The 20,154-nt window shown below is 37.9% G+C and overlaps 1 long non-coding RNA gene across 1 annotated transcript; it reads left to right on the top strand.

Moving 5' to 3' along the window:
- The first annotated feature begins 244 nt into the window (after positions 1-244).
- LOC116658655 lies at positions 245-6,511 on the top strand. The gene is made up of 2 exons (XR_004313885.1): positions 245-552; positions 5,303-6,511. It is a non-coding gene; the product is annotated as an uncharacterized LOC116658655 (long non-coding RNA).
- Positions 6,512-20,154: the final 13,643 nt, after the last annotated feature.

Here is a 20,154-nt window from a genome sequence, read left to right as displayed (position 1 = left end):
GAGATATACATAAGTCAAATCCATATTTTTATCCCTAAAGAGGCTAAAAATATACGCTGTACTCCAAAAATTCAGTTTATTTTTAACAGTTGAGAAACAAAGTTATTTTCATTTGTCAGAGCAAGCAGCCGTCATTTCCACATCCAGAGTGGAAGTTTGAATAAAACATGTCCAATATTATACTTTTAATATCTAAAAACAAGTAAACAATAAAAGATTTTTTTTTAAAGTTACAGGGGGGAAAAAAAGCTTGATATAATCTTCTTGGCTGGTGAAGAAACTCAGAAAACAGAAAACAAACGGAGCACACATCCCTCCCCCTCGCCTCGCCCGTCTTGGTCTTTCCTTTTTGCAGGCGGGGCATAACATAATTTGCAGAGAAACATGAGATTTTTCTTTATCAAAGAGGGGCAGAGGTTATAAAAAGGTTGAGAAACACCTTTGGAACCCCACCAGCTGGAGGACTATTTAAACATCGCTAGAGACAACATATTCTCCCCATGAGGCATGCTACGGCAAGGAGCTGAACTGAAGCCTTTAATCTCTTCTGTGGTGAGTGGAGCCCCCCAAAATCAGATTATAAACATTGGAATACTAGCTCAGGCGGTTCCACCGAAGATTTTATTGCAGTGGCTGTGTCAGACCTTTGCTGTTATCAGTTCTCTTAGGAATAGTCAGATGAACAAGATCCCTGAATAAGGATTCGTTTCTTTATACACTGCTAATCCTACACTCGTTTAAAAAGGAAAGTGGAAAAATAAACATTACTTTCATAAATGTCAATTTTATATGCATTTTATATGTTACTCTTTTTAAAATGACCTTTCGTTTAAATGAGACTTGCACTGATACACACAAATCTTCTAGAGGCGCTAAGTATTTTTTCTTTTTGCTTACATGAACAGTCTGCTCGCCCTCAATTTTTATTTCTTTGCATCGTTGAGATTGCTGCTCAGTGTGTTTTCAACCCCGTATTTTTAAGTGTGGTTTCTTATTAAGATTAGATTTTTTTAGTTAAAACAATATTTTACACAAAAGAAAAAAAAATCATCCCTCTTTGGGCAATAATGACCCATTCAAGACGATTCACATAGAACTAAAGGACTATAGACATGGCAACCTCTTGATATCTCATGTGTTGCTCTATTTCTGAATGTTTCAGGAAAAGCTATGTTATTCGTGTTACTTTGTCAAAATTATCAGCTGACACTTGAGTCGACATTGATGGAAACTCTGCAGCGTTTACATTATGAAGGAAATAAACATTCCAGAGACAACTGAATTGCGTCAAGGCTAGGCTGTGGGTGATTGTTGAGCTGTGACACTTTGAGTCTTGCTCAGCGCTTGGCTGATAATGCAGTGAGAATAAGAGTGGGCTCAAGACCAAACTGCTGGTAAGCAAAGAGCTGAGAATCTCAGATCACAGCAGAGGTTGTTTCTAGAGTTGTGCAGGAGAAATGCCTATGCAGTTCAGTAAACATGTTGCATCTCCCTGCATGAGGATACTTAAAGACACCGTTTACTGCCATTGATAAAGCCTCATTGTATATGTGCCAAGACTGGGACTGGTTGAAGCTGCAGCACAGGGCTGCTATGCAAAGTGCTGGACAAGACAATTGAGCTCATCGAGAGATGGGCTGAAATAAGGTGATAAAATCAGTCATGGAAAACAGAGCTTTGGGATCATATGTAGCAGCTGAGTCAATCTTCCCCTCATTCCCAGGTGGACAACTCCAAATTCTTTTGCTGTAAGCAGATGGTTTATCCTAATGGATAGCTTTGGGACTAGGCAACAATTGCATAAGGTGAATTTAGCTCCTGCGATGCTTCATTGGCAGTGCATCCTTGACACCAAACTCAGAAGACTTCTTTGAAATTGTCTACATGTAGGTAATTTGAATAAGCCATTGAGTTTGCAAGACTGACCACTGGATATTTTTGTCATTTCATTGGCTTGCAAGCCAAGACAGGTTCACATGAGTCAATTTTCCAGTTGATGAAGAAAGGAAACAGACATCAAATATAAGATGCCACTGGTGATTGGATACATATTAAGGAAGAAGTTATGACATGGACCTATACCAGTAGGACTACTCTTAAATGAAGAAGTAATTTCATAGGTCTCACTATAGTTAGCTTGGTGGAGAAAACAAAATAGAAGAAGACTCTCCCAAGGCTTTAGTCCAGACTCAATTATCTGCTTCAGGATAGTAAATTCAGAGAATCAGTCTTGAGCTTAACAATAATTTCCAGATTTTCTTTGGAACCTAATAAATCATTTCTGGCATTTGAGTATCCACATAATATAAAAGGAACCCAACAATTTGGAGATGAGAAAATAAACATTCTACATATTGGTTGGCTCTCAGTCAATATGGGCTGGATAAATTTTGAGAGTATTTTCAGGATTTTGACATCAACTTCTAGATCACTGATACAATGAAGACCAGTATTCCATTTCCTCAATCCTTATGGTGCTTTAATTTCAAGAATGAAAGTTTTACTTAATATTTGAGTATCTACTATACCCAAAACACTGATACTCAGGTAAATAAGAAATGTTCTTTGTCCAAGAGGCAGTAATTGCATAAAAGTGTAAGTTAATCTCAAAAGGAAGTGGAGCTGGTCACCTGTGGTACAGTTTCTTACTGACAGACACATAGTTGTGAAAGGATGGAGTCAAAATTTGGTGTTGATACACTTTTTATTTTCTGGAAATGGGAAACAAAGCTTTCATCTAAACATTGATCAATATCATTGTCTTGTAGTTTGAGTGGTAGATTCTGTTTCCACATAGCACCAGATGACTATTATTTCTGAGATGAGGGAGCTGATAGTTTATTATAATTATACTTTAGAAACAGAGAGTACCTGATAGGATCTGAAGTAAGCTCTAGTGATTTTAACTTGAAAAACCATTTTTCTTGGTGTAACTGGCCATAAATCTGCCATTCAGATGAATCTGGTTTATTGCTTTGGAAAGGGAGGAGAAGGAAAGGTGGAAGTCTTAGAAACAATGAAAAGTAAAAAAAAAAAAAAAAAAGTCTTAAAAAATTTTTAAAAGCAATTAGAAATGTGAAAACACAAGCAGCAAAATATAATTCTTAACAAACAATTGGTGGGGGAGGGTATAGGTCAGTGGTAGGGTACGTGCTTAGCATGCATGAGGTCCTGTGTTCAATCCCCAGTACCTCCATCAAAAAAATAAATAAATAAGCCTAATTACCTCCCCACAAAACAAAAACAAACAAATAAAAACAAAAATATATATTAAAAAAACAAACAGTGGAAGTAAATTCAAATTTTAAACAAACTTAGGACTAGCAGTAGGTTTAAAATAATTTTTTGCCAAAGCCAAATCTCTTATGAAGCTAATTGGCCTATTTTAGGCTAAAGAGGGATATACACAGATAAATGGATAATTTAGAGAGGCAGATATTGATCATGGATACCGTATCAACTAAAATTAAAAGCCATGGAGTAGCTTTATTTTACCAGCATTTTTTTGAACAGCAGAACAGACAATCTTAGCAATATTAATTTTGAAATATTGTGAACAGTCTGAAATAGGAAGGGCCAATATAGAATAAGAGTCACAGGAACAATAAAGGGAATGAAATAAAGTAAAGGTTGCCCAGCTATTTGCAAGCAAGCCAGAATCCACTATTTGAAATATTAAGTGTAGAGTTTGGGGCTCCCAGATTTGGAAGGAAGGGACTACCTTGATGCGTATCACAGGCCAGGAGTCCGTTACCCAGGAGACACGTGATAAATATGTGTTAGATGAATGGAGTCTGAAGATGCCAGAAACTCCCCTACCATCACAAAACCCGTAGCGCTCCTAAGTGTTAATGTCTGGGTTCTGAGATGAATCCACTGGGAAGAGAGCTCTTAGTAATATTAAAAATGTCAGACTGGTTTTTCAGAGCTGAGTCAGAAGGTGGCAATGACCCGGGGAACAAGGAAGAGCGGGGAGGGAGGACTCTGTAAATGAAGTATATACATCACATTTGTTGGCACACCTAGACCAGCTTATACTATGGCCAGTATCTGATTGCCAAAGGGGGTAGTAGTTTATTTGTTCTTACAAAGACCGATAGTGGTTCCTATCATATATCAGCAAGTCAAGCCTTCTGTGATTTAATAAATGCCTAAACACGGATTTTTCTTACATATATATGCATGCTGGGTAAGGTGCAGCATGCATAAATCAGAATTCAATACAAAATTCTTCTCATAAGTGACAGATTTTCCACAGTCTGACCTTAACCTTCACTTAATAAAAGCACTTTTGTGTTTGAAATATACCCATTCATGATATGCAGCTCATTTCTACCTTATTTCCATATGGATGGGACTGGCAATGGGGGAAACAATGACAAATCTGTCTCGACTGGAAGTGTTCTACCAACCCTCCCTCATCTCCAATCCATCTCTTGTTCCCTGGCCCCCCAGCCAAGTGGCTCCAAGAAAAGGAGCGAATGCCACCGGTGGTGACTTGCTGTTGGCTGCATCTTTGAACGTAGGCACGTGTCTGTCTAGTGGTGGAGACAAATGTCTTTGCAGCCCCACTGGCCAGTGCTGTGCTGCCTCTGTCTTCAGCATGCGTTACTGGGGAAACATGAAGGCAAAACCGTCCACTCCTGTACTCAGTCCTCTCCCCCTGCTGAGCACGGGATAGGCATTAAGTAAGGCCTCCTTCCCAGAGAGCATTCCCCCCCCCAGCACTCTCTCACAAGCCCCCTTTGTTCCCTGCCCTCCGCCCCATCTATATGCTGCAGCACCCGCCGCCCAGATGTTCTCTATCAAAGCCTGAGCCATGCCAGCAAACTTTGGCACGCATGAAAGTGCACTGAGTACTGGCCCTCCAGAAATACCTTTTCCCCCCTCTGATTTCTGCAAATATTTTTAAATGTTAATGGGTTCCACTCACCCACAACCTAGGGGGAGGTTGCAGAACAGGGCTCTGTGTGTCCAGCAAATTAGCAGCCCGAGGATCCTGCTTGGCGCCTGGGTTCTGTCCCACCCTCGGGCGTTGGCTAGGGTTCTCCAACCTTGAATTGTTGAGGCCAGTTTGCCAGCGCATAGCTTTCTTGTGACAGAGGTTAGATGGGTGGTTGACAGGAAAGTTGCTCCAAGCTACAAAAAAGAAAGGGCCCTGTCTTGCTCTGAACTTTCAGAGTGAGAGAGATCCTTAGAGCATCACCAAAATAAGATTTTGAAATGTTTACTTTGTTTTTCACTCATCCTCTTTCTCCTCTTTCTTTCTTTCTTTTTTTTTAATTAAAATTTTTCCTTCTAGTTCAATACATACGCACAGAACAACGTGATATGTGCTCTGGGACTTTAGGTAACATGTTCATTTTGAAGCACCTTAAATATAGGTAGTGATATATTAACGGAAGCCTTGGTGAAAATGTTAATAAAATTGAGATTTGGATCTTTCCTATGGAGACAAGAGAGTGCCATATATTGGCAGGAGAAGAGTGGATGGCACATATTCATCACAGGAGAGATTTATTCATCCTCCTTGCATTGTGACAGTGTGACAGCTGTTTTAGGACCCAGCTGGAAGCCTCTAAAAAGCCCAGCTCCAAAAGACAACTGAAAGTCACCTTTAAAGATTCTTTGTTTCCAACCCTGTCCTGACAACCTCACCAGTCCCTCTGGAAGAAAATTGCTTCAATGTCGTCACCTCTAGGCCCTTGTTCTCCAGGGCTGAGGCTCCTTTGATGCTCATGAAGTTGCAAGGCTTGAGGGAAGTAGCCCACATGCTGTGTCCCTTCCCACGCTGGGGAGTAGAGGACCTGGCTCTCAAGTCTTGGGTCTCGCGATTCCAGCTTCAGATAATCACACCATGCTCCAAAGACTTCCGGATGTGCCAGTTACATCAGCAATATTCCTGCTTCAGGCCAGATTTTATTCTACCACTTTCTGGTGAGTAGTAGTAGTGGAGAACTTGGAGGATCTCAGTGAGATCTGACTGCGGAGCAAATGGAAGTCTATGCAACCTAGATAACTCTGGAGAATCTTGAGAAGAAAAACCACCTCCCTCCACTCAGCCTGGGCACTGAGTAAAGAACTCACATCTTACTGCCTAGATTCAAATGATTTTGCTATTCCACCATCTTCTTAGCATGAAAAATTACTTGTTTGCTTGTTTGTTTGTTTAGCTCTTCCAGGACTGTCCTACCCAAGCAAATGGTTTGATTGTTCACTACAGGAATTTCCCCAAAGACGCATCAACTCTTCAACAGAAAGAAAGCATCAACAGACAAAGGCTTAGATTCTTCAGAATCCCTTGCCTCAACATCTTTCCCTTGCACTTTCTACCAATCGTAGACTTTTTACCCAATCCTGACCTAGTCCCCATATTAACTGAGTAGATTTAAACGAAACTTCCAACCCTCAATAAATTCTGACCTTACCTTCCCCCCTCCCCGCTCCCAGACACTGCTGAACTCTGTGGAGATTACTTGTTACCTTAAGCAATAAATTCAGCTCTATCTCACTCACAGACTGTGTTGGTGATATTTGGGGAGCCAACTTTTGATATCCTTTTGTTTACCTATAACCTGAGATGGAACTAAGATTTTTAGATTTTGAATTTTATGCTTAAAACTGGGGGGAGGCAGAACAGTTTTTTTTTTTTCCAATTCTCTATCTTCTTTCTCTCAAAATTCTTCTCTATTATTTAAAAAGTACTAAAACTAAGAAGAATTTCCATTATGTTAATTCTAAGCTGAAATTTAAATAATTTTAAGGAGCAAAACTTTTCAATCAGCAACCAAACAAAGCACAGTAATCAATGTCTGATACAGAATAGGCATCTTAACAAAGAATGTGATGATAATTACACAGATCACTAAAATTCTGGAGAGGGTGCTAGGTCAAAGCAAAGAACTGTCAGGTGATCAGTGCCCTATTTGCAAATGCCTTTGTTTTAAAAAGAAGCAGAAGATAAGAAGTAGAAGAAATTCAATGAAGATTTTAGATACATCAGTGTTTCCCAGGCTAAATCAGCAGACTCTAGGAGCCTGCAAAAATTCTGGCTGTTCTTTCAAGGGGCTCTGCAAGTTTAAGGACTGCTATACCCTCTAAATCATTATTTACACCAATATAAAGGAGATAAGACTCCTGGCGTAAGAAGGCAAGCTAAGCATAATTGTTCACCTGTTTCACCTCCTAAAAATCAGAGAAAGCATAAACAAATAAATTCCAAAAGATGAAAGGTATCAATGAAAACCAAAATAGGATGCTATGAAAAAGAAGCAGAGTTTTCATAGATTATCATGATTAATGAAACATGAGCTGAATTGCAGAATGAATGAGACAAGATTAAATCAGTGAGCTGGAAGGGTAAACTGAAAGATTCCATCAGAATTCAGGGAAAAGGACAAAGAAATTAAAAAGATGAGAGAAAAGTTGAAATGCGTAGAATATATCTAAAAGTTCTGCCATCCATTTAGTAGGAATTCAAGAAAGAGAAAATTAAAAAATGGAAGGGAAAACTCAAATAAATAATAAAAAACAATGAAGAACAGCAAGAACAAAATTTTCCATAAAGTCTCTTCATGGTGAAAGAACCCATTGATAGCAGTGAAAGAATAGCATCTACATTTTATTAGACACATTTTATTAAGATATATGAACTCCAACAATAAGTCATAAACTATGAAAGAGACAGAGTACAACTAAAAAGAAAGGAGAATTAAAACAGCATCAGATCTCTTATCTGCAGCAGAGTATGCCAGAAGTTAATTGAACAATACTTTAATAAGCGATAACTGGAATTTACATACAAAACTAACCTATCATTTAAAAACCAGGGAAAATGATAATATGAAAAGCCTAACAGTAGAACACCAATAATTTTTCTGAAAAAATACAAAATAATGTACTATAACTAAAAACAGAATTTAACAATGAGGCTAACATAAGAAAACACTGTGAGCAATTGAAAGTTAAAGCCTGAGGTTAAGTTCAAATAGCAACTGATGATTGATTTTAACGTTAATTCAATTGCCAAAAGATTATTCATTGGCAATCAGAAACACAATGATCGAAGGGGATGCAAAAATACCCAAAATCAACCAAAAGGATTCCAAAAAAATCATCAAATGTAAATCGATGGTGTGGTGCATTATTAAAGGGAAAGAATGCTAAAGGATTTTTCTGCTCTGGGAGATAAGAGGAGATTCAGATTCTGATAAATTCTTGATGTTGATAGAAAAGTTTGCATCAGTACATTATTATCAATGTATAAGTTAAAGTATTTATTTTTTAATTAGCATAACGTGGACACCGCATATTATTTCTCCCCTCTGCACTGGTCCTAAAAAGGTTCAAAGCCAAAATTGTGATGTAGCTCTAGAAAGTATATGAGATCTTGAAACATGGTTGTTGTAAACTACCCTTATTCCTGGTGCCATTTTATTTTTTTCTAGCTTTATTTTCCCTTAACTTGGTTGTCCTAATTTCCTTTAAAGTAAAACACATTGGCAAATGTGTGTATATATGTACACGTTCAATGTATACTTGTGTGTGTGTACACAAATGTATCACCTTCAACCCTTTCTGGCCTCGGCAGTGATACAAAGAGTCCAAATTTATCATTTCTTGATATATAATTTCCATGAACTAGAAGCAAGAGTATATAGTTTAGCCACATTACTATCTAATCTCCATTTTATTAATGTAATCCAGATTATCTGGCCCAGAAATGTCTTAACCTTAAAATGACTTATAAACTGTCTATCCTTCTGAATATCAATGACAGTTCCACTGTATCTCTTACCTACATACCACTGAATCTTATGTAAATTCAATTACCCCCCACCAAAGAAAGTTTTTAACGTTTTTAATATTCAAAGGGACTGGGTAACTACAGTAATCTTAAAACAAAAATAAAAACAAAAACAAACAAAAGCAATACTTCAAGCAAAAGAATGCATTCAGAGCACAAATTCTTGAGTCAGCCTGCCTGGGTTAATCCTAATTACCGAGTGTGGCAACTTGGACAAGATACTGAAGCCCTTTGTTCCTCAGTTTCCTCATCTGCAAAATGGGAGTAATAATACAGCTGTTGCGGGGCTTCAAGAAGATAATCATGAAAAACTCTTAGAACAGACAATGCCAAGATAAATGTTAACTACAATTATTTTAATAAAATATTTTCCTGCAAGACGTCTTTCCCAGAAACAGTTCAGCATTCTATCATACAAATGATGGCTGTTTTGAGGGATCCAGCTCAAAGTTCATTCAAAGCAGAACAAAGTAATAAGGAGTAGCATAAATAAGAAGTGACCACTTCAGATTTTTCTATTTCCATTCATTTAGTCAAGCCATTTATTCAATAGCTACTGAAGCTGACAACTAGACATTTGCTCAAAATGCTCCATCTCATAAGGTGACTAAACTCTGTCACAACTTTCCCAAGTGGTATATGCCCAAAGTAACAGCATGAGCCCATCTCACCCAGTTAAATCGATTTTTCCCAATAGACTGAGGCCTTTGTAACTGACGCAATAAATTGCGTATTTAGCAAATACAAAAGAAGCCTGCTTCAGTGGTCTGCTGGAGCAGGCTAGAGTCCACTGGTAAGAGGTGATAGTATGCGTTCCTTCTTAACTCTGTTTCCTATTTACACCGTGGGAATCAACAAGCCAAGGTGGTTGTTGGCTTTTTCTGTTTCTTTCTGAAGAGCCTTTTGTTAAACATTACTAGCGAATCACAGCCTCTAGTTCAAAAGAATCAGCCTTTGTGAAATCCCAGAGTTAAAGTGTCCACATTATCTTTTACAGTGCAGCTTATTTCAAAAGCAGGTGTCAGAAGACATCCTGATTTGAATATGCAAAAGAAATACAGTGCAAAAAAAAGTCTTTCTATCTGTAATATTCCTATTTGTGAATCTAGCTTTCTCTTCTGGTTTAAAATTTTGAGTGTAAATCTTTTTAGATGAAACAGTAATGACTGTGGTAATGCGGTTTGATGATTCCACATACTAAATTAATTTGGAAATACTGATACATAATGTAAGTCCTCTTAGAAATTCAGTCTGTTTCACTCAAAGAAGTTTAAATGCAGAATGTTTTATTTTGTTCTGGAAATTTTATAAAAGTGTTTTGCCAAAAGCATTAAATATTTGATTCTACTTGTTAAGATTTGCAGGAACTGCTTTGAATTTATTATAAAAAATAACAGCAACAGCAACACATTTTCCCCTTTCATTAAGGCAGCGAAAGAAAGCACTTTAAGAGCTTTTCCATAAAAATGCTCTAAAATATTCCATTAAAATTAAAAGGCAACTGCCATTTCACACGTGGTCAGATTTAACTATTCAAAGTTATTTTAGGTATATCAGTCCCCAAAGACCAAACTACCTGAGAGTCCAGCTGTGTTCAAAGATCTCTAGAACCCAGCCTCCAGAGATGGATAGAGCTGATACAAAGGGTTATTAGACCAGAGAAGGGGAGAATAATTCTGGGTGCAATATTAGTGGCCCAAGCTCTCCAAATGCTCACTTGATTATAGGTTTCATAATGAAACAATCATCCTGTAATGATCAGGGAGAAATCTGCAGTAGTGTTAAGGAGCTTGGACCAAAAGCTAATTCCAATATTGATAGCATGTGACCTCATGTCAGCAATGGTGAACTGAGAGTCTTAATAGCAAGCACTCTTCCAGGGTTGGGGGAAATAATGTTTCAGTTGAAATCTGATGCTCTCATGGTTATGAGAAGTATTTTTAAATGCTACAATAATATGCACATTTGTCATTAAATATTATACTCCTCTGGTAGAGTTCTCCTTGCCTAGTTTTGTTTTATAGCAATACTTTTGCATTTTAAATACGGTTCAAACATTAGTTGCTACAGAGATATGTAGTTTCATGCATGAATAACTTATTAATGTATTTCTTAGGGTGGTCCATTATATGTATGTTTAATTAGCCCTAGAATCAGATTGTTAAATACTTGTTTAAATGTCCCAATTATCAAGAAATGAGTACCCTATACTTTTCAGGAATTTATTACTGATTTTTGTACTCAAAACTTAACAATCCTTGTTAGGAGCTCCCAGAACCCCCATGAACTTCAACATAACTTACAGACGCTGATGTCTTTGGAATTTCATTTTTGGTATAAAAGAGAGTTATCTAAAAACAAAAATGAACTAATGACTAGGATTGAAAAAAAAAGAAAGAAAGATGGACATAAAAGATACAGTAACTAAATTAAAAGGCCAAAAGGCTTGCCAATAAGTCTTTATTCCCAAACCAGTGTTGGAAATAGGATATGGGAGTCGGAGTGTTTTTGTTTGGAGTTAAGTGGAAAGTACAAGGCTGGAGGCCACACACATTTGGGATATCGTTCTGTCTCTTCCATGTGCTCATTTGCCTGACCCTGAGGAAATCACTCAGCTTCAAGTGATTTGTAGATTTCATCAGATTTCCTTTCAGATACATCAAAAAATGAGAAAGCAAAAATAACAAACAATATTTTAATGATCTTACTTATACAAATAAAGTATAAATACTGAAAAAAGATAGAATAGTGACAACTTTTTGGTTCGGCCACTGCCCTTCCTCAAAAGAGCCCTGTTAAGAACTTCTCAGCCTCTGCTTTAGAATGATTTCTTATTGAAAGTATGGCTAGAACTTTATTTCAGGTGAAGGATTTCTTCAACTTCACATGCACCCCACTAGCTAACAGGCCACAGGCTTTTCTTCCACTCGAATCGAGGCAAGGGCAATTTTCAGTCTGCTCCCCTGAGCATTTACTGTGAGCTCAACTCCGTTTGTTGGAAAGCTGCCACACATTTATGGGAGCCTAAGGGATATTGCGTGGCTGTCATCTTTCTCTTGCTCACCCCTACCACACCAAATGCCCTGGCAAGGTTACTACACCTAGGTGCCACATTTCCTACAGAGCACCTTGTAACCAAAATCATCGAAAACTTGGACCAAGTTCAGAGAGGAGCCACTAAAATGATTAAGTGACTGAGGGGACCAATTTATAAGGAACTCAGAAATGTTTGGTTAAGTGGTAATTGCCCTAAATAAGGTGTGGTGGCTCTGGCATTAAGCTTGAATCCCAAACCATGCTTGGCAAAGAGACCTCCTTTCAGGTCTCCACCCTCAGCATGCTCTGAAGAGGGGGCAGACTCTCCCTCGTGGCTGGCCCTCCAACCACTGCACAGGCTGCTTGGGTGGTATTGCCACTCACGTGTAGTGACCTCTACAGACAAGCACAGAAGGAAACACTACCAAAGCAGAGAGCTCACTGAAGACAGCTGAAAAGATACTTAAAGGAAAAGTCTTGGGAATCATGAAACACAAGCCTGGGCTATGAAGGGCCTGTCCCTCCATCCTCGTCAAGCACCTACTCACAGCCCATCGCCAATCTCTGCTTGATGGGTGGTACCATTTAATAAGAGCTGCTGACTGAGTCCCAGCGTGCAAGTTTGCCTAAAATACACTGCCGGGAATGTTGATTCCTTGAAGAATGACAGTTTCCACATGGCCAAAGAGAAAAACCTAGGAGCACTTGTAACAGTTAAGGCGGCTGAAAGTGATCATTCCTGGGAGCTGCATTTCCCAAAATGTCTTCCAGGTGATGCTACTATGTGTTACGCATACTAAAAAGAAGAGAGCTAAAAAGTGGGATAAATGAAGTTAAACCTTGTGCATGTGTGTGATATGTTTGTTTGTTTGTTAACAGTAACACCTCTCAGAGCCATTCATATGAGACACAGTCTACTGTGTCTCACTCACGGGGATGGTATGTGCACTATTCCCCAAACTCAAATTCCGCATGGAATGCTTTATTCCTTAAGTACAGATTCTCTGTATTCATGGCCACTTCCACCCTGCCATTGACAATGCTGCACTCAGTAAACGAACAACGAAATGTATGAATCAGCCTAGGCTAGAATACAAGTCTTGCATCCCAATCCATTCCTTTTCCACCACGCTGATCTTCCATTACTCTTCAGTAACATGAATCTTTTTACCCTATAGAAATGGAATGAAATTTATGAGAAGCAGACAGGCCTAAGGCTACAAAGCTCAAGTCTGAAGGTTCCACTTGCTTGAGGCTTCTAAGTCCCTGTGAGTTAAGAGTGCATGTACAATGCTATATTCTTTTTTCTTAAGGAGGCCCCACACAGCAGGGAAGGTATAGCTCAGTGGTAAAGCACATGCTTAGCATGCATGAGGTCCTGGGTTCAATCACCAGTACCTCTACTGACAAAAAATTTTTTAAAAATTTAAAAACTGTTTAACTTCCATGTCCTGCAAAACCTGCTGTTACCAGTATAAGATGAAAATGGCTCAATAGGTTTTTACACCCAAGTTTATAAGCTGTGATGGAGATAGTTGAACTTAAACTATTCATGATACAACAGACTAAGATTCACTTTAGATTACCCTTGGGTCACCTTTGGGAGACACTATTCATCCTCCTGTGTAGCTAAAATGTAGATCCAAATAAGAACAAAAGGTAGATTCATTATTTCCATATGCTTCATAATTACACTAGCTTCAACTACCTCAGTTCTTAGAATTCCTCTTAAGACATTTATCACATCTATTATCCTGTTGGGTTTTTTAAATAAGTACCTTACCCAGTAGTCTCCCACTCTACCCATCTCTCAATATTTTTAAGACGATGGATAGCCACTTTGAAATCTCACACTGTAAACATTACCACAGTTGGAATTCCTTCTGAGGACCATCTGAAGTTCCTGCATCACTTTTTTTTCCATGAGTAGGGACTGACATCTTTAAACTTGAATCTATGCAATTTGGCACTCCATTTCAATTCTTTAAAAGTTCCATTTATATTAATCTTGTCTTTTGGAATTTCCTGTAGGCTGTCTCAGATAAAACAATTTCCAGTCTAATCTTCCTCTTGTCTGCTCTCTAGTTTGACATTATACCTTCAAAATCAAATCTTATTATTTAAACCAAAATAAACACACTTTATTACAGAATATTAAATCAGTAACATTAACAGACTGACTTTGGTAATTAATCTTCACCATGACTGATAAGCCAATGTTTAAACTTTGACTATTAGTACTCAAAGCTTTGCAAATTTCTTCCAGATCATTCGTAATTTAACAAGAGATTCTAACAACCACACACACACCCAAAAATCACATCAACCACACTGCGTCTTACACCAAATCAGTGTTTTGCTCTCCCATTTTTCAAGTAAACTTACAGCCAAAATTCCAAAACTAGGACTGAGCATAAAGGCCAAACATTCTACCTCCCTCCATTTCCTTCGCATCATCTTCATGAGTTGGTTGGAACTATGGAAATATGCTAAGCCCAAAATAACAGCTGTGCGCTGCCAGGTCAGCCTCTGGTCATTTCCAAGCCAAAGGCGACTTGACAGACACCACTTTACAAGTCTAGTATTCATAAATATCCAATGAAATTAATTCATTCAGTCAATTATTTCTTGAGAAAGTTGGCAGAATAACATGGTAGTTAAACTGAGAGCTAAACAAGAGAACAATTTTGTCCAAAAGTTCTAGTTAATGCTTTTAATGCATTTTCATTTCTTAAAAATACCTGAAATGCTATTATAATTAAAGGGACTTGCCTCTCCATTGAGAAACATATTTAAAATACTGCAGTGAAGGTAGCATATGGAAAAGGAAAGAGAAACTCAGGTCTCCAGCATCTTCTTTGTCAGTATGATTTCTTATTCTAAGTATGAGGAATTCTGAAATCAAAGCATTACTGCTTTCAAATGTAAATAGAAAAGACATCCCAAAGCCAGAACATCATGCAGTCAAGATGCAATTGCCTCTGTGATAAGTATTCACTTCATAGAGAATATGCTGTAGCATATTTTTTTTGTTTCCAGTCCCTTTGGATCCTCCAATTGGCCACCAGCATACTCTGATTCACCCACCCATCCATTCATTCAACAATCTTAAGCCACCATATCAAGCACTGTTCTAGTTATTTGTAATGTAGCCATAAACAAAAATATTTTCCAACATACCTCTCCTAGCTGCTTAATGGTTATACACTTGGAGACGGACAAAAGTTCTAATATATAAAGTAATACATTAGAATCCGAAAGCAGATGGAAAGAGCTCTAATGCTTCCCAAAGGAAAATGCAAGCCGTTAAATCCCTTATAGCATACAAGCCTCTTGCATACAGACAACCACCATCTTTCCTAGTTGCTGGTGCCATGGATACAAAGGGGAGAAAAGGGGGAATGTTTTAGGCCATCTGTAACAGTCCAAGGAGTGGAGTAAGAGCAGCTGGCAAAACTCAAGCCCAACTAAGGGAAACTGAATCAGAAAATTCCACAGTAGGGTGAAACTGGGAGAGTTAATAACTAAAATAAGCTTCTGCTACACTTCACAAACATTTCTCATTGTCAGAATACATGCTATTTCATGTAGCAAAGATCCTTCTGGGTGAATAAGCGTATTCTTGAAAATGCAAATAGCATGGGGTCAAGGACTCTAGTTATTCACATTCTGTTCATATGAGCTATATCAGAATTAAATGAAATGTTTGCCACACAGTTCTTTGTAAATGGAGGAACTGAATTTAAAAAAAAACACAACATATCAGAATTTGTGGGGTTCTGCTAAAGCAGTTCTTAAGGGACAATTTACAGCACCAAACACTTATTTAGAAAAGCAAAAGTTTTAAATCAATTACCTCAATTCCTACCTTAAGAAATTAGGAAAAGAACAGCAAAAGAAACCCAAAGTAAGCAGAAGAAATAAATGATAAATTATAAAGATTAGAACGGAAATCAACCAAGTAGAAAACTAATAAACAACAGAGAAATTCAATAAAACCAAAAGCTCATTGTTTGAGAAAAATAGAATGATAAATCTCCAAGGAGAATGATCAGAATGAAAGAGAAAAGATACAAATTACCAATATCATTAATTAGAGAAGGATATCCCTACAAAATCTACAGATATTAAAAGGATAATAATTGTTGCAGGCCCCCACATTACCCTCCGTTTTGACGATTAGCATTAGAAAGACTCAAAGAACTCAGAAAAGCTCCTACAGTCACAACCACAGTTTACTACAGTGAATACATATTAAAATCAGCAAAGGCAGAGTACACGTAGAAAGAAGTGCAGAAAGAATCAGGTATCAGCGTAATTGTATGGACAGCTCTTAATTCTTCCAGCAATAATGCATGACAACACATATGATGTATTGCCAACCAGGGAAGCTCATCTAAACCTTGTTATCTAGGGTTCTTATTGGAAATCAGACCTAGAGGCATAGAACACCAACATCACCAACTTTATCTATCCAGTCTCCAGCCCCTCCAGAGTTCAAACTGATAAAGCGTGGCCCGGAAATCCAGGTAAACAAAAATAAATCACATTGTTAGCATAAACTATCTGATAAGCAAAAAAGGCCCTAGGTATATAAAGACAATCTTATCATGAAGGATATTCCAAGAGCTTAGAGGTTTTATTCCCCCAGAGGCCAGCTGAGGGCCAGTTCTTTCTTTGGAAGGTGCAGGGTTTGAGCATCACAAACCCTCTGAGTTAACCCTTTACTGAACAGTAAGAATATTATGAACCACTTTATGCCAATATATTCAACAACTCAGATGAAACAAATATCTTGGAAGAAAAACTAGCAAAATCAATCAAGAAGAAATAGCCTAAATAGCACTATATCTATCAAAGAAATTAAATTTGTGGTTAAAAAGTTTCCTACAGTGAAACTCCAGAAGGCTTTACTGGTAAATTCTGCCAAGTATATAAGGAAGAATGAATACCAATGCTACACAAGTCTTCTAGTAAACTGAAGAGACGAAAATATCTCTCATTTGGTGAAACCAGTATCACCCTGATCCCCAAATGAATCATTACACAAAACAAAACTATAGGCCAGTATCTCTCAGGAACATACGTAAAAATTTTAACACAGTACTAGCCAATCAAATCCAACAATATATGAAAAGCATAATAGATCATGTGTAAGTAGAGTTTATCCCAGGATGCAAGACTAATGTAACACTGGCCAACTGATCAATACAATTCACCATATCAACAATCTAAAAAAAAAAAAAAAGTCATATTATGACATAAATAGACCCAGAAAAAGCATGCAAGAAAATCTGTTATCCACTTCCAATAAAAGCTCTCAGAAAACGATGACTGGAAAGGAACTTCACCAACCTGATAAATGGCATCTACAAAAAAACCAAAAAACAAAAAACCTAAAGCTAATAATGCAGGAAAATGGATGTGGGGCATGAGGAGGGCTGAGTCCCAGGCTTCGGTTGAGCCCCTGGGATGTGCCCTGCCAAGTGTGGGTCCTTGGCTTCGCGCAGGAAAGAATTCAAGTGCGAGCCACCGTTGAGTTAAGGTAGATTTATTTAGAGAGATACACACTGCATAGAGTATAAGGCAAGAGAAAAGCAAGGAAAGAGGTGTGGGAATTGGGTGCTCAGGTTAAAGTAAAAGTAGGTACACACTCCATAGACAGAAGTGCCATCTCCAAAGCGGAGAGAGAGGGCAAAGGGCCACTAGGCGTGGTGTTGTCACTTGTTATGGTCTCAGTAGCTTCACACACCTACAGGTGGGATCAATCCAACTGCCCTGGGGAAGGGGCTGGGATTACCAGGAATTGGGCCACCGCCCATTCTTTGGTCTTTTGCAGTTAGCCTTGGGGTTGTCATGGTGCCTGCGGGCATGTTATTTGATCACGCTGTTACAATGAGCAAGCACATAATGAAGCTCAAGTTCCAGTAGAAGTTAAACCTCCTAATCGTCAAGGCCAACTAGGGGGTGACTCTTCCACCACTTTGGTTGCTATCATTCCTTGAGTGGCTGTGGCCTGCCCTCTTCCCTCCTGTCTCACTAAGATTTTTAATGGTGAAAGACTTTATGCTTTTCCTTTAAGATCAGAAACAAGACAGGGTACCCAATCTCATTCTTCTATTCAGCATGATACTGGTGGGTCTAGCCAGTGCGATAAGGCATGAAAAGAAATAAAATGTATGCAGATTAGAAAGAAAGAAGTAAAACTATCTTTCGCAGACAACATGACCATCCATGCAGAACATCCAATGGAATCGACATTTAAAATGCTGCTGTAACTATTAAGTGTATCTATCATGGTTGATCAACAAAGATATATCAATTTTATTTCTATATACTGGACACAAAAAATTGAAAATTGAGTAAAAAATGCTATTTATAATAGCACCATGTTATTAACTACTTAGGGATAAATCTGACAAGATGTGCAAGACCTATATATTGAAAATTATGGCATATTGCTGAGATGCTATTTTAAGGTCTTATAAAATATAAAATGGTGTCTTGATTCCTGTCAACCTATTGTTAACATTTTAAAATTTACTAACCCAAGAGTCCATGGCTGCAACTAGCAAAAAGTCAACAAATGGAGTTCATAGAAATTCATACAAGAAAGGAATCTCAGAGTATATAAAATGCGGAAATGTTTCAACTCAATATTTAACTTTGAAAGCTTTCTTCTTTTAATATTTATACAAGTGCTCAGTAGGCATCAAACACTGTTTTACACTCAGTAAATTAAGAATCCTCTGATCCTGTGGACCTATTACCTAACAGAGGGAAATACGAAATAAACAAATGTAAATAATTTAGGACTTATAATTAGTGCCATGAAAGTAATAAAGAACACAGAAATGGGGGAAAAACACGGATGCTATTTGGATAGGGTAGGGCGGTCACTGAAAGTCTTAGTAGACATTCAGGTCAAAACCTGAAGCAGAAAGAGCCAGCCAGATTCGAGAAAGATCATTATAGCCAAATGGAACAGCATTTGGAGAGCCTTGGCTAGGGCAGTGGGGAACGGGGGAGAGACTGGCATGTTCTAAAACCCTAAAGAAAGCCAATCTGGCTGGAGTGTAGGAAATGTGAAGTAAAGGGAAAGACCGCTTAATTGTCACATAAGAGGTATAAGATGGCGCACACTCGTATAAGAACTGGGATTTTATTCAGTACAACAGGAAGCTGTTTTACAGTTTTAATCAGGCTACAGATACTAGATTTGTCTTTTTGAAAAGATTCCTCTGGCTGCTCTGGTGGAGAATCAACTGGAGGCAATCTAATAGTCTAAGCTGTCACAGATGGTCCCCTTTTGCCACAAACACATAAAAATGCTGAACAACACATAGCATGTTTTTATCTAAAAGAAAAAAATACATCACATAACTTAAAAGAAAGCAAAAAGAGACGCAGAGAGCAAATCCAAGAAGGACTCTACCTTAAATAAGTGCTGGGGGTTAGGATTCCTATACACATTTGAAGATAGGATCGCCAAAATGAAGTTCAGAGGGTGGAAAACATGGTCCACATAACAGAGGATTATAAAAAAACTCAGCCTACAGCTCTGGAAAGGCAGCAAGAAAGCCTGCTATCTGTGAGTTTTATACACATACACACATTTACACAAATCTATTATTTATTTATTCGTTCATTCATTCTTCTAAAGGGCCCCTACAGATACCTGAGGCCTAAAACATATATTGGGGGTGAGATCCAAATGTATATTACAAGTTGGAAAAAATCACCTTATATCTGGTTTAAAGTAAATGAAATTTCTAGGGACCAGCAAAACCAATCTGTAGATACAGTCTCTCAATCTAAGGTAGAGAGGACTCTCTCAGAACAAAGAACTTTGAAGAAGATCAAATATGCATCATTTGAAGAAATCAGTCTCTATGAGGGGGAGCCAATGGAAACAACAAAGAGCAGATTTAGAAGCTTACAACTTGGAAATTATAATTTTACTCAGATGTTATCTTTTACCATAATCTCGCTCACACTTTGGTTCTCATTCAGGGTTAATGCAAAACCTTTTAAAATACGTAATCTCCATGTCTATTATGATTATTGATTATTCTTGAAATTCACCCGGTGTGAGCTAAAAAAAAAGTTTATGTATGAAACTTAACATGGAGCATACAAGGTGGTTCATTTATTTTAGATAGAACTAGATGGCTAGTGCCTGTAACTAAGAAACTGAATTAACTACCAGACTGGTACAAATCCCCAACTACTATTTTGGAGGCAGATAATCTGTATCTTCAATGTATTTAGCCTGTGTTTAAAAACTGGATTAATCTGTCTCCTCCGATCCT

Source organism: Camelus ferus, chromosome 21 (genome assembly GCF_009834535.1).
Source record: "Camelus ferus isolate YT-003-E chromosome 21, BCGSAC_Cfer_1.0, whole genome shotgun sequence".
NCBI lineage: Eukaryota > Metazoa > Chordata > Mammalia > Artiodactyla > Camelidae > Camelus > Camelus ferus.
Note: the sequence above shows the minus strand (reverse complement) of the source record. Positions and strands in the feature narration are given on the sequence as shown.